General features: G+C 30.7%; 1 long non-coding RNA gene across 1 annotated transcript; it reads right to left on the bottom strand.

Annotated features, from left to right (window-relative positions):
• Positions 1-1289: 1289 nt before the first annotated feature.
• LOC129981821 (uncharacterized) lies at positions 1290-14118 on the bottom strand. The gene is made up of 4 exons (XR_008785373.1): positions 13988-14118; positions 12463-12629; positions 10349-10457; positions 1290-9218 (listed from the first exon to the last, which is right to left on the bottom strand). It is a non-coding gene; the product is annotated as an uncharacterized LOC129981821 (long non-coding RNA).
• Between the last annotated feature and the right edge of the window lie 878 nt (positions 14119-14996).

The raw sequence follows: 14996 nt of genomic DNA, 5'->3' as shown, positions 1-14996 counted from the left end.
CTCCATGGGCCAAAAAGTATTTTAATAAGTTTTACCTACTGCAGCCGTACATTGAAATATATAAAATATGACATCTGAAGTATCTTGCTGAACACATTAAAATGCTTATCCGAGTGCAAAATTTCAATGATATGAAGGCAGAATTTGTTTTTAGAAACGTTTTAGAATGGACACAGAATGTATAACAAGACAGTTGATAAGTTTCTTTAATATACAATCTGCTAGAAAGAGCTTAATTTAGTACTTATATTTTATCCTAACCTCAAATAAAATTATCTCGAAATGTGGAAATAAGAACAAACAATACATAATTACCAATAACTAACTTCATATAGCACTGATGATTGATTAGCTTAACATTGTATGCAAGTTAATATGCCCTATTTAAGATGAAATTTTACAATTGAAAGTTATTAAATCCATTTAAGACTAAATTTAAGTGCATGTTGCAGCATTGTTAAAATGCAACTCAGAAATTCTATAGTTGACGCCAATTACGAATAATCAAGTGGGACTAATTTAAAATATTCGCCAGATTTTGAATGAATTTAGATGGACACCGCGAAGTTGAGCCTTAGTCAACTGGGATTGGTTTGGTCTGGTTTAGAGGCATAAGAATCAATTTGGTTATACTGTGCCACGTTAGTTATTTTTCCCAGATAAAAGAAACTTATAAATCTAATGATCTACTGGTAAGACTGATGGCCAAGAGTCACTACATTTCCGCTAAAACTTATACCCAGCACGATAGATTTTAAATATCAAGAAACTGAAGCTTGAAGTAAATTGCCTTACTGAATGAATTTGTATCCGAATTTGTCTACAATGTGCCTACTTTCATCTTAACTCCAATCGTCTTAGTTGATACAAAATATGCTGTAGACAGAAGCATTTTAAAATGACCAACACTTCCAGGAAATGATAGATAGTTTTGTAAAACAAGCTTTTATTCAAGAAAAATGAATGGAATACAATTTATGATTTAAATTGAGCAAATACAGAGCAGGTATAATTAGAAAGGAACAAGCATTACACACTAAAAACAATTTGCAATATTTAATGATTTTCTATATATGATAGCGTAACTTCATAAAAAATTTCCAACACCATACAAGATGAATAAAAGAAAGTTCACTTTAATTATGAATTAATTTACGCTTTGGCTCTAAAACGATAAGAAATGGGATCATGTACTTAATTATCACAAAAATGCATTAAGCTTGGCATTTATGTATAGTTATGGTTCTCATTTATGTATAGTTATGGTTCTCATTTATGTATAGTTATGGTTCTCATTTATGTATAGTTATGGTTCTCATTTATGTATAGTTATGGTTCTCTTAACGAACATGTTATGAAAAAAAATCTACATTTTTCGAGGATTTACAAGAAATTTTAAATCCAGGTAATTTGATTGCGATATTGTATACAAAGTTATACCATTGAAACTTTCGTCGCAAGAAGTTTTGTATTTTAAATTAAAAATACCTATCAAGAAATTGGCTTAATTATTACATTACATTAGTTTATAAATATGGATTTCTAGAATATAATGCTAGGAGGCATCAATCATATGGATGAAAGTTAAAAATAATGTTGCTCAAAAATGTACAAGCATTAATTATTTGCAAGGAATTTGAGAATACAATTTCATGAAACCAAAATAAGATATACAAGATCACATATTAAATCATTGGTTTTAATACATTAAATTTGCTTAATATTTGTAAAAATTCTTTAAACACATTAAGTAGGAATTATTTTAGATACGAAAGGTGATACGACAAAGATACGAGCTCAAATGATAGATTATATTCACTTTAGAAATTACAATTTGTATAAAGCATTTAACTAATTATATACAAAAGATTAAATTAACTACGTAAGGCTGGATGAAGCATTTCTGATATTCAAAAGCTCACATCCCTAGTTTATTGAATTTTTACTTCAGAAGATCTATTCGGTTAATTTTAAATTTAACAAAATACTGAAATTAAGCAATTACAATAACAATGAAATTCTAAAGTTAAAGCTACACCAGTAAAAATCTGAATATTCCGATCTGCATCTATTTTCTAGGCAATGAGTGGCTAAATTTTTCCCATTTAATTCGGATAAGATTATCCTGTCTATTTTAAAATGTTCTCTCCTTAAATAAATTTGTCATTTGTGTCGATTTAAACATGCAAGTTGAATTTAAGAGGAATTGAAACTTAACTAGGTACGTTTTGCTTGTATTCTATTAGCTGCAAGAGTGCTTAAACGTCCTCCAGAAATTTTCGAAAAGAACTTTAAATCTAAAATAAATTAACGTAAATGGCGATTTTAAAAATAAGTTACAGTTTAAACTTAACACAAGAGACATATCGCTAATATACTAGACTGAACTGAACCGTTGCCTGGTATTTTACTAAACTGCAGTAATTGTTAGGACATCGAAGGCATAACAAATTCGAGGAGGAAATTACTCATGCACGATTTCGGTATATGAATTTTTCAATTCGACGGAAAAGAAGTCGTTTTAGATAATTTGCACAAGCTGTTATTGGAATTTTAACCTATTTTCGTTTGCGATACAGATTACGGTTTTGTATAAAAGTGTTGAATTTAATGTTTCGGAAAGGTGAGCGAATTTAAGTGCCACATTAATTAATATTCAAGTTACGCTCATTTGCGATCAATTTAAAGTGTTAAGCTTTTGGGATTTATTGATTAAGGCTTAAGATAGGACTTATTTGGCGTTAAAAATGTTGGTTTCGATTGCTCTAACAAAAGATTGCCTTTGCATTTTATTACTTTAATTCAATGGATAAAATTGCCTCAAATGATATAAATTCAAGATTCTGCCATTTCCAAATATTTTAAAAAATCGTCGAAAGGCCGAAAAAATTCTTGAAATGAAATTTAGAAAGGCCAAGTCGAAAGTCAATACTTAATCTATAAAAAAAATTAAACATTTCTCTGTGTCAGAAACCATATTCAACTATTTGAAGTTTTGCATTAAAATAAGGTCCAAAGTCACTTTGATACCGATGTTGATCAGACATCGACATCAATATACCCTTGGAAGTTTAGCGGACTGTCAGTTAACTGGCTAGCACAATTAATGACAGTCCCATTGCAAGTCAAAATCATTTTTTTTTAATTTTACTAAATAATCTGAAAAGAATCGATAGAAATGCACTTGTAACAGCCTTTCTTAAATTTCATTTCGGTTTGAGCTAAAGTTTCAAGATGAGATGTACTTATTCAATTTTTTTTTATTGCTAAGGAATTGCTGTCTAGTACTTGCACGAGGTTTTAATTTTTATATAGAAAGAAACTTAGCTGCTGGAGGCAAGTACGACAGGAATTTGAACGATTAACTTTCAGAAAACTAAAGCCACCCCAGTTGCAGCATAAATTACGGCTTTTGTTTCGGTTTTATACGGCACTTAATGACTAAAACTTAAAATAACTTAACATCACTTTATAACAACACTGACTATTTTAGGACGGAATTCATAATTTTTACCGCGGTCACACAAGGAGACTGACACCCGAATCTGTCGAGAAAGACGAGATTAGATAATTGATCTTCAAAATATTCGTAATCCAATTTAGCTTTTGAAGTCTGAATATAAAACATTTGATTGCCAAGATCCTTGCCATTTAGAAGTATCCTAACCACGACTCTGGGGTTAGAAATCGGCACATCTCTTCTAATTAGTGCTCAGATACAGTGAATCGGAACGATTCAATATTCGATTTGTAATACGAACTAATTTTTAAGACGTTAGATTAGAAACTTAAATTTGCTGAGCAAGACTATTCAGAATAAGGAGATTAGATAAAATAATTAAGCATTTTGAAGCACTCCCATCATGATGATGGCCAGGCATCACAACCGAAATGCTTCGATTCCTAATCAGACGGCCAGTAGCTCCGCCGGCAAAGCTAGAAGCCATCTTTTTCGTTTAACTAAATTCTATTTAACGCATTTTAGTTAAAGGATATTGAACAGCAAATTTAGTTTCAGGATCAACTCGTTAGCTTTCGCCGAATTTCCGCTAATAAACAGATTTCGATTCAATATTTTAATTATATTATTCAATACTACTTAATTATTTCGATTTCAATATTTTAATAATTTAGGATTCTTGATACTACCAAAGCATCTGACGAGAATGTCTCAAATGAAAATTTTTCGTTTCATCCTTGCCACTTTCAGCATAATTAGGACGTTTAGAGCACAAGTTACTAAGAATTAACAAGTTGACACTTTCCCCATGCTCTGCTTGTAACTACGCTGAATACTTGAATGAAAGAAATTGAAATTATTGGGTATTTTAACTAATATTCGACATAAAATTAAAATATAGACGACATTAGAAAAATCTTTAAGTGATGGAATTCTTACCAGTCGATTTGGAATATTTCGAGCAGTTGGTTCGTTAGTTCTCTCATAAATTATGTTTGCACTCAAATTTTGAAATTTTTCCCAGCATATAGTTTATAATTAAAATTTGCAGTTCTTAGAAGAATTATTTGTTTCTTTGATAATTTCTGCATTATGTTAAATTCTGAAATATAGGTTATCAGTTTATCGATTTTATTCCATTCTTTGCAATAAAAAATAACTAGATTTCGTAAACCGATCGTGCTTATTTAAGCTAATTCTTAATTTCTGCGGAAATAAAATTTTATCACTTCCTTATGTACTTTAGGCTGATTTATGTAATCATAACCATTGCCGCCCAAACACTCCTGCAGTGAAAATATTCTTTCAATTTCATTTGATGCTAAATACGCATATTATATTTAATTTTAATTGTTAGAACTTTGCAAGTATCAGTATTTCAAATGTTAAGCATTACGACTTAATTTATGTAAAATCGAATTTAAAATTATACATAAAGTTTTTAAGCACAATTTTTTTTCAAAAAAGAAATTTTTCTGCATGGTCCGATAGAAAGCACTTTAGCAGTTAAATGAGATTTCGATTTACAAAGAATTTTGTTTATGAATCCGTTACTATAATGAATAGATTTCTGTACCGTAGCCGCCTTAACCGAGTCAGATTCTATAAACGAATGAATTTAGAATTTGCAAGACAATTTAAGGATTTATTCAAAGTTTAAGGTTTAGAGTCAAATGGCGATTCAGATTTTTAAAGGTTTCAGTTTAAATTTATTCCGAATTAGCTTTTCCATATACCGATAAAAGCCCATTTTTATAAATTTAAAGGTAGTAATTTCAGATGCACGTATTCTATTACTAGTAACTTGCAATATATTATCTGACAAAGCAAGATAATACAATCTCATGCAAACAAATGTAATCAGCCGCGAATCTACCATGCGCCATCCAGCCTTATATAAATTTACGTAATAAAAATATATATAAATTTAAATATAAATATATGCAAACAGAAGTATGACATGAATACGATACAGCTGTCGGTTTGCAACCTCATTTGAAAGTAAAAACACTTTCAAGAACATTTACACTTTTAAAAATCCTTTCGGAAGTGTGAAATAGATCATTCTATTTATAGAAATTAATATATTGAACAAAGCTCAAGTTGTAGCCATTATGGGCTCTTAAACATCCAAATTGAGGAAATGCGTTTTCTAAATTTCGGTACGCACAGAAAAAATGTTTCAACCGCATCAAATTCTATACAAGAGTATTTACAATCAAGCATATATTTCAGTAATATGATTTGAAGTTTTATGAAGTAAAATATAGAGTTAAATTTTCTAGTCGAGCTAAATTTAACATTCAGAATTATTGCAAATTGATCAAAATGAAAATTTCACTAATTACTGAATCTATTCAAATTCACTATTAACTTTTAATCAACTTGATCCAGTCTTTCTGAGCGTACCAATTTCCGATACGATGAAACTCAACCACAGATTAGCAATTAGAAAGCAAATGTTGCTTAATAATTCGTTTTTTAAACTAAGCAACTCGTTCTTTTAATATAAGCTAAGTTCTACACAATATTTAAAATTTACTTGTAACATCAAGTTACAAAAACTAGATTTTTTTTATGAACATTCCAGTTGTCTTAATCTTAAAGAGTGTTTGAGTCTTCTTTTAAATGCATGTTTATCAAGATACAACAATAGTCACATATTTACTGTAATGCTTTTGTATCTACTTTCTTACATTCTATGCATAAGCATAAGTTTGATCGTCAATAGTGAAAACTTGAACGAAGAGTTCTCTGATGAAAAGCATTTAATTTTGAATTTCTTGAACATGCAAATTACATCGATATATAACATTGACTTTAAAAATTAACACTTAAAACTATTTAAATAACCTTAAAGAACAGACATCTTGCATTCTTATATTAATTGAACAATGCAGACCGATTATATATTTTGGAAGAAAAATGTATAAAAAGTTACCAAATCTTAATTTAACGACAGATCTTGGCTTCAAACGAAATAGGCGATTGTTAAATTAGTTTACGTAGTTTATAATTCTTTAATTCGTGTATAGCTAAAGATAAACCACTTGTTCAAAGTTTTTATAAACTGATACGAGAAAAGATTACTCAAACTTCAACTTAAGTTCTGCTTAATATTAAAGTAATCGATTCTAACTTTCGAAATTGGGTTTAAAGGTTTAGTTAAATATTTTCAACATGCCATCACTAGCCTTTAAGATTTATTGCAATTCGGGCAAACATAATCATTATGGGTAGGATTAATACTAACTGAATATTCAGCTGGCCAACAGATTTTAGAAGTGAATTGATTGCTTTTACCTTTACGTGATCCTGAAGATTAGAGCCAATGAAATTATGCATAGGGCAAGTTCTTATGGACTAACGTTCGAAATGCGTATTCCTGGAAATGTGATCTCGTCTTCGATTTTTTACCTAGAGGGTTATAAAAAGACCGATAAATTATGTTGCTTTTTTGATACAAGAATCAAATTTGCCTCTATCTGCTAATTTTGATGGAACGGTACATAAAAATCAAATTTCGTCTTTTAGTTTATATTCGCAACTAAATGTTGCATTATCTTTTAATGCTTTTCCCTACGATCACAACTATGGTGCTCAGAAAACCAATTTAGTCGTAACGATTCGATTAAAAATTTACGATACTCGTTCTTGCACTAAACGACGCGTTGAGGTGCTCAGATATTATTGCTATTGTATGGGACAATTGGGTTACTTTGTCTTCTGTCAAGTACTTGCATTTTAAACTCTATATTCATTAATCTAGCGTGATAGAAGTGTAGACATTCTTAAAAGGATTTATTTTATTTTCATAAAATTGGCCGTTTTATTAGAAGAATTTTAGAATAGTAAAAGGATTTCATTCTTTTGAGTGTTCATAATTTACTACAAAGCCCTTATTCTATTCTACGAAGACTCAAATGCGATCAACATTTTCTGATAATTGGTTGAGGTTTGAAATAAAACAAGATCCTCACTTTTGGTAAGAATTATAGCCAATTAACTATTTAAAACGCACCACCAATGTTAAAAGTATCACACACACACTTACATTCATGCCTTTGACACACTTAACCCCATACACCAACAATCTCAAAAGCTATTCATACAATATTATGCCGAAATATCGTAATTGCCTTCACCAACCCATTCAAGCGATCAACACGTCAATTAACTGATCCCTGGGGACCGGTACTTCCCGCTTAGGCCGCCGGTCCCGTACGACCCAAGACGGAAAGTAGACAGGGAGCGGTCAGGCAATTGACGGATTCTTCCCATTTCCTTACGCCCACTAATATATTTAATTTACCAATTAAAATTTGAGTATTACTTTTAACATTGGTATCCGTTCCTTTATATACCCGATTGCATTAAATTTCAATAATTTAAGTTTTTAAGTCCTGCATTACAATCAATAAATCAGAAATGTTGATCTTCCTTCCTAATGTGCACCCTACACATTTTTTATACCCTTGGTTTTAAAACTGATTTTAAAGCTCTAGTAGACACTTGAATGCTTCCATTTTATCCAGCATCTTTCATAACTTTAAAATGGATATTACGAAGCAATTAAGTTAACAAGAATTTATATTTTGATACGTCGTTTAGTCCTTGCATACATTTTGATTACATATATTTAGAAAAACTAATTACGATATATTACTAACTGGAAGCGTATTTCGGAATTGCTTTGAGTATGAAGTTCGTTATATGTGTAGCAAGCTACGGAAGGCATCGAAGTATTCCCTCGAGTCATTTCACTTCACATTTGTATTCTCTCATGGGGAATAATCAATACGAGTATCTATAGACAAAGATGAAAGCTATAAAGTTATAAATTTTTAACTAGAATTTGCATTAAGACTAAAAACGTAGTTTTAAATATAGCATTTGATCCAGAAATATTTAGAGCATTGACATTGGACAATTCTTGCGCGTATCGATAGTTATAGCTTACGCTTTAGACACGTCTGCACATGTCACTTGATTGCGTTTCAAGATTACGAGATCCAAAAATAAAGCCGCTGTAGAACGGAACGTTAATATAATTAAACTTAAGATATGGCTAGTTAAGATGATGGGTGGCACGTTAAAAATACATTATGACATTTAGTAAATATGTTTATTACATGAAAGCTGATGACCTATTACTAGGAAGTCTGCCAAGATTCTACATGTTTTAAGATGCGTAGCTTGCATAATAAATTCGAGCCGATTGTGAAGATTATGGCACACATATTGCCAGTGCTATTTAATGTAATTTCGTCAGAAGCCAAGATAGAAGAAATTTTACTTCTACAACTTATTTAATTAAGCTTGACAATTAGATATATAGGAACTATATTCTGAACAGCCAAAAAATTCTCATTGCAGTTTGATTATGAAAGAGGACGCGAGTAGAACATTCTCGTACGATTACATACAATTACACCAATAAAACTTCACTTTGTAGAAAAACTGGAAGTTATAAAACTTTCAGTAAGGAAATTCATTTGTCTCTGCAAAAATATCAAACTACCTTAATTCAGCCAGACAAAAGACGATACCTCTAACATTTTCAAGGTACGAGTTGAGGAGTCCAACATTCTTCTGCTTTATAGATGCTTATGATTGAGAAGTTTGATCTTGTCTTGTCGGGAAGCAGCTTTTGGAGACGTTTCTTACATTTCCCGTCTCCTCAAGATTCGGATTTCCCAGATCGATCCACTTCAATTTTTTGCAATATAGTCCATAATTTTAAACCAATTTTTGGTACCTAGAAAAATTTGTTGCCGATTAATACGTCATGTGATATTAAAGGTTATTGATAAATACATCCAGATAATCATACAGAAAAGTAAAACAAATCGGTCTAATATTAAAGGAGCAATTTTCTCTTCCTTTTATGATTTAACAACTATGCAAGTTTATTTCTTTGTCTCGTGTTTTATTATCTAAAGGATTTGTAGAGATTTATTTTAAAAAGTCATTAAAAACCTGTGAACTACTTTGAAACAGACGAAATGGCATGATTTGGGGACCAAGTTTCAGAGATATGCATAAGAAATTCTCAATCGCCTATTTGTCTTCCATTTTTTTTATTTCCAATTTCAAGCTAAGCAAATATCACAAGAACATTTTATAAGAAGTGTCCTACATTTATACACTACATGTACGACAGGAATTATTTATCAATGTGTCGATTTTCTAAATACACAAACGCAACAAAATCAAGACCGATTTTTATACCCCCTTAATTGAGAATTTACATTGACAAATCGTCTTTTCAAAATATAAATTTAGAAAAATGCGCAAATTTAATGCAAAAACGAGTGTTAAAACGAATGCTGTTAGAAGTTGAAAATCAAGATAGATTTACCTTTTCGAAATCGAGAAGGTGAAAATATTCAACTTCCTTTCACATGAAAAGCCTTTTACAGTGGACTGCAAGATTAATGCTTAGTAATTTTTCTTCAATCGCGTGTTAATACATCTTACGGTTTATTTGTTGCAAAAGTCAGTATCCTGCAGTAGTGCTTTGTAGGAATTGTTCAAGATGAACACTAATGGAGATTTCGAAGCAAGATGTGAATTGCGGATACAATTGACTTTCTCAAAATATGTTCTGGTAGTTCGTCAGTACATCAAAACTTTATTATAAGAATATCTAGACTCAAATTAGAGCAATATAATTTAGAAGGGATTATTGTTCAAGTATTACAAGTTCTTATTCTACACGAATTTATGTGTTACTACGTTTTCATAGCCCCATTCCATAATCAGGTATAAAATAAGGACACCACCGGAGTTGCATTCAATACACGTGTTATATTTCAAGCTTAATAAATAGAGTAGAAATGAACCTTCGAGATTAGATGTCGGAACTATAATAAATCTAAAACTTACCATTGAAATGGAGTAAACTGTAGCTAGGAATCATTTAGCGAGATTCTGCAATTGTTTCTCATCACATTCGGTCTTCAATTTCAGACGATTGTCGTTCGAGCTTGAACATCTGTAAAACAAACATTCAGAATATGAACTATATGCTTAAATGTTTAAATAGTGTTTTATGAAATTCTATAGAACAAGAGTTTAGAAATTGTGTATATTTGACAGAAAGTAATTTAAACCAGTAAGTTGTTTCGAGTAAATAAAACATTTAATAAAGAAAAAATTTTAGTAGATATCTCGGTATATTAATTGCATCTTATTAAAAGTGATAATGCTAGAATTTCCCAAACTCTTTTGCACGATCATCGAGAAAGATGCATGGAAAATATTGCAGTTGCATTTTCGTTTAGAAGCGACAAGCAAACGGGAGCATGAAAATCAACCGATTATCGCTGCTAATGCCAAACTGTATTATATTGGGTAGTTTCGACACTATGCTAATACAAGGTTAAATTTGAACTTCATTATGGTGTTGAGTTCCAGTTTGAATGAGTTAACGTAGGAAGTAGGTACTCCGTCATTCTTGATGCGCTTTCAGCATTTTGAGAATGTTTCATATCCGACATCGAATTGCTCGATTTTATTTCACCTAATTGATCTTCAGTTAATCTTATTGAAGGCTTGAGAGATCCAGCAGGTCAATACGATACAGAAAATTGAAACAACTTAAACCAACTAGATTATATAAAACTCTGTAGAAAAAATGAATTCAGGGCAGAATTAAGCCTATGCGAAGAGAAGTTAAGAGCGTTCTTATTTATGTTAATTTGCCTTCAAGTTGCAAATCCGATTTCCTTTCCAAAGTGACCGAATCGAGTCTATACATTTCATTATGTTTTAAAGCTTCGCTGCAAATAAGCTAAATTAAATTGTTAGGGTAGGTAATTTTTGCCATTACATTCCACTTCGTATATGAACACGCTTCAGATTTGTTAGGTGCTACTATATTTGTCTTCGCGTTTATCTCGTAGTCATAAATGGTTATAAAGAAAATGCTGATAAGTTTTGTATTTCAATACTCGAAAAACTTATTGAAGACAAATTTAATTGATGTAGCATTGACTCGAGCAAATTGGGAATTGCTAAAAATCCGAGTTCTACCCATCTCTACATTAGCGTTGTTTACATCTTGCAGAAGTTGCTTTTCCTTTATTATATTGGAGAAAACTTTGGAGATTTACGTTTTCATAATACCGAAATAAAAATTCGCTTCATATCATTATCTAGGAAAGTTTAATGATTATTCTCAATTAAAACAAAGTAGAGTTCTTTTAGCCACTTCTGTTTACGATCAAGCAGTCTATATGCACAAATTGAAGTTTTTTCTGAATCATTAAGAGCTTCGCTTTTTTGTTCTAGTATGATCAAATGTTAAGTCTGCACTCTATGTCAATTTAACATTTATTCCGCAGGATGCAAAGTGTTAAAAGCTTTCCATTTTCAGTTATTAATTAATATAGCCTAAAATTGAGATGATTTTGTGAAGATACCTTTAGAAAGTGATCAATTGTTTGTCAGATCAAACAGATCAGGATTTCGAATATAAAAATTTACAATATAAAACTCGTTTAATATTCAAAATACAATTGTACCTGAGGCACGTGGTCAGAGCGTAGAATATTCTTTTCAATGAAAGGCGTCATGCTTGTAACTTCGAAAACTAATCGAAGGTTGGAGTTGAAATTAGTTTGAACCCGACTGCGTTATAGATTCAGTTTATAGAAGCCCTACTTGCCATTCAAGGGATATTTACAAAGTCAAAACTAGATCAAGCCTAATTTCTTTTGATCATGTCCACGGTACATTTATGCAGTTAATTTCCGGAATTGCATCAGCTGTTTTATCAGACATCTTCCAGCAAAATTGGAATATGCTCAATATTATGGTGAAATATTTAGGATTACCCTGACTGATATTACAGAACTAATTAACGGCCATTTTGTCATGCATTGAGAAGTACAAAACAAGTTAAAGAAATTTTTGTACTGTCAAATACACCTAAATAAATCGATTTTAACACTAGAACAGGTCGAATTCATAATACGGATAAGAAATTCTATATTTACCTTCAAATTGAAGCAAAAACCATCTTAATGGAACACATTGCGCTTAACTGTACTGAATGCCTTCCATCTTGGAGCACGGTATCAAAAGTGCTCGATTTTAAATTCATTACGAATCCATTATATTCCGAGCTTCCAGGTGAAGTTAAACGGACAACTTGAAAATGGTTCTGCAAAGAAAAATGCAATTAAGTTACACCTTCAAATTTTAGTTTATAAATATTTTAGAGAGAATTAATGTCGACATTTACATGACATTTTCACATTAACCGCTTAACTGTTTTGCCCAAGTACCATTCGCGCATCGATTTATCGAATTTTGATAGTTGTAAGCAAAATATAGACAATTCATGATGATTATAATTCAATAAAATTTCGAATACATAGATAAGCAGAGAATTCAATGGATTTCCATTTGAATCAAAATATGAAGATATTCCAAAATAGGCGTTATCTTAGTAAAGAAAATAAAATAGTTAAGGCGTTAAGATACGACTAAGCATTTCTCAGGAATGCCGTTTTACAGAGCATTTCACTAAAATAACATGAAAATCTTAAGTTCAATTTGAAAGAATTTTAGTAAAATTATATCGAATCCGCAAATCAAATGCAAAATCTACACCCGAATAGAGTGCCAATAAAAACGATTAAAATGGAATGCAAAATTCGGTTAAATGACACAAGTAGACCACGAGTTATTTTTCTCGCGTTTGATTTAGATTTCCTATTCAAAATAACGCTGTTTTGTTAGCATCATTGGTTAAACAGAAGTATTTACAATTAAAATCGGATTGTTTGGAAACTTACTAGTATTTATTTTCTGAAAATATTTGAAAGTATTTAATCGCTGTGATGCAAGATTAAATGTTCTTACAAGTAGAACCATTTTCAAATTAACAATCAAGTTTGATCCAGATTGCAATGCAAAAAATCTATGCACATTTGCAAACTCTTTGAATTAAATTCTTGCCTGGAGTTTCAATGGTTCATTACGTAATCAAATTCTAGAAATTCTACATCGGATGTATGAATTTAATATTCAATTCATATCTAAAGTGTATATTTGAATCACGATTTGAACCAAGTTGAACAGTAAAAACAAATGCACATTTGCTTTTTTCACTACATCATGAATAAACCGTTCTTTGCTGAAAGCAACTTCTTGAAATTTACCGTCTTTACGACCAAAAAACTCGTAATTCTATTTTGTTTAGAGATTTCAAATTCAACATTGCGTCTTAAAAATAAACTTTTTCAATGTAAGTGTTAAATCTCACCCCTGGAACAAAGTTATTCGTACTTTAAGACATTCAGAATTCATAACAAATTGCTAAATGTTTTCCGGAAGAAGCATTAAAATTTTTCAATAAGTTAGAAATGTTCAATAACCAATACAAGTATGAAGATCCAGATGCTCTATCTGATTTAAGATATCAGCCACGAAATAAGCGGTTATTTAACTTGACAATTTTGAGTTCAAAGAGTTCTATTGTTAAAATTAAATTCTATAAAGGCATTAAAAACTTACTATTGCATGTGGAGAAAGCTTGTTAACATCCATTATCCACAAAGAACATACGCTGGAAAATTAAATACGACGCGCTTTTATACATGCATTACAAGCCCCAGGCAATAAACATAAATCATTTCGATTACAAAATACTGTGAAAAAGCAAGCCTACCTTGCAATAGATCCTTTTAAAAAAGCTCGAATATTGAATAACCAATCAAAATCCTGAACAGCAACAGTTTACTCATTTGAACTTAATTTGCATAAAATTATCAACTTACTGTTTACTAGTGAGGAAATTGAACAAGGCGAGTCGTAGAAACTTGGTGGTTGAAAATCGACTTTCTGATCTCGGGTTCAAATATAATTCCATGAATTTGGCCAGATTCGTGTTGCATTTTGCATTGGGAATCAAGTTTATTTAATCAGAAACGAAAATGTAATGTAGGGAGTTATGTGCTTATTTTAAGTTCTGATCCATGCTCAAATTTAAGATGTCCATCTCTAAATATAATTCATGAATCATCAAAATAAGAACTGAACCTGCAGAGCAAAATATAGCTCCGAGAAAATGCTTTAATATTGATTTTGTCTTATATTTTTTTTCAGTTTTGATGAAACGTTTCAATTATTTTTTTCTAGAAAAATTAGTCCAAAAATAATCAATGAAAGGTTTTAAGCATAAGTTTTTATATCTCCTTCCTATACCGTCTTTGTGTTTATTTCATTGAACTTTTGATCCGTTTTGGAAATTGTTTTATCAGAGATATAAAATAAAAAAATGTGCATTATTCAAATTAATAATGTTAAATGTACATTTAGAGATAAAGCAATAAGAGAATTATTAGAAATTTCGAGACTAGTGCAGCTAATAATAGAAATTTGTGGTAAAAAGAGACTTCAAATTTTCTTTAAAAATGAATTATGTTTTATTGGTGGTATCAGTACTTTAGCTATATATTATAATTTCTCATTTGAAGAAGGGAAGTTATTAAAATATCCTTACAGCTCTTAATTTATATGGATT

Source organism: Argiope bruennichi, chromosome 8 (assembly GCF_947563725.1).
Source record: "Argiope bruennichi chromosome 8, qqArgBrue1.1, whole genome shotgun sequence".
Classification (NCBI taxonomy): Eukaryota; Metazoa; Arthropoda; class Arachnida; order Araneae; family Araneidae; genus Argiope; species Argiope bruennichi.
The sequence above is the reverse complement of the archived record's forward strand: the minus strand, read 5'-3'. Positions and strand labels throughout refer to the sequence as shown.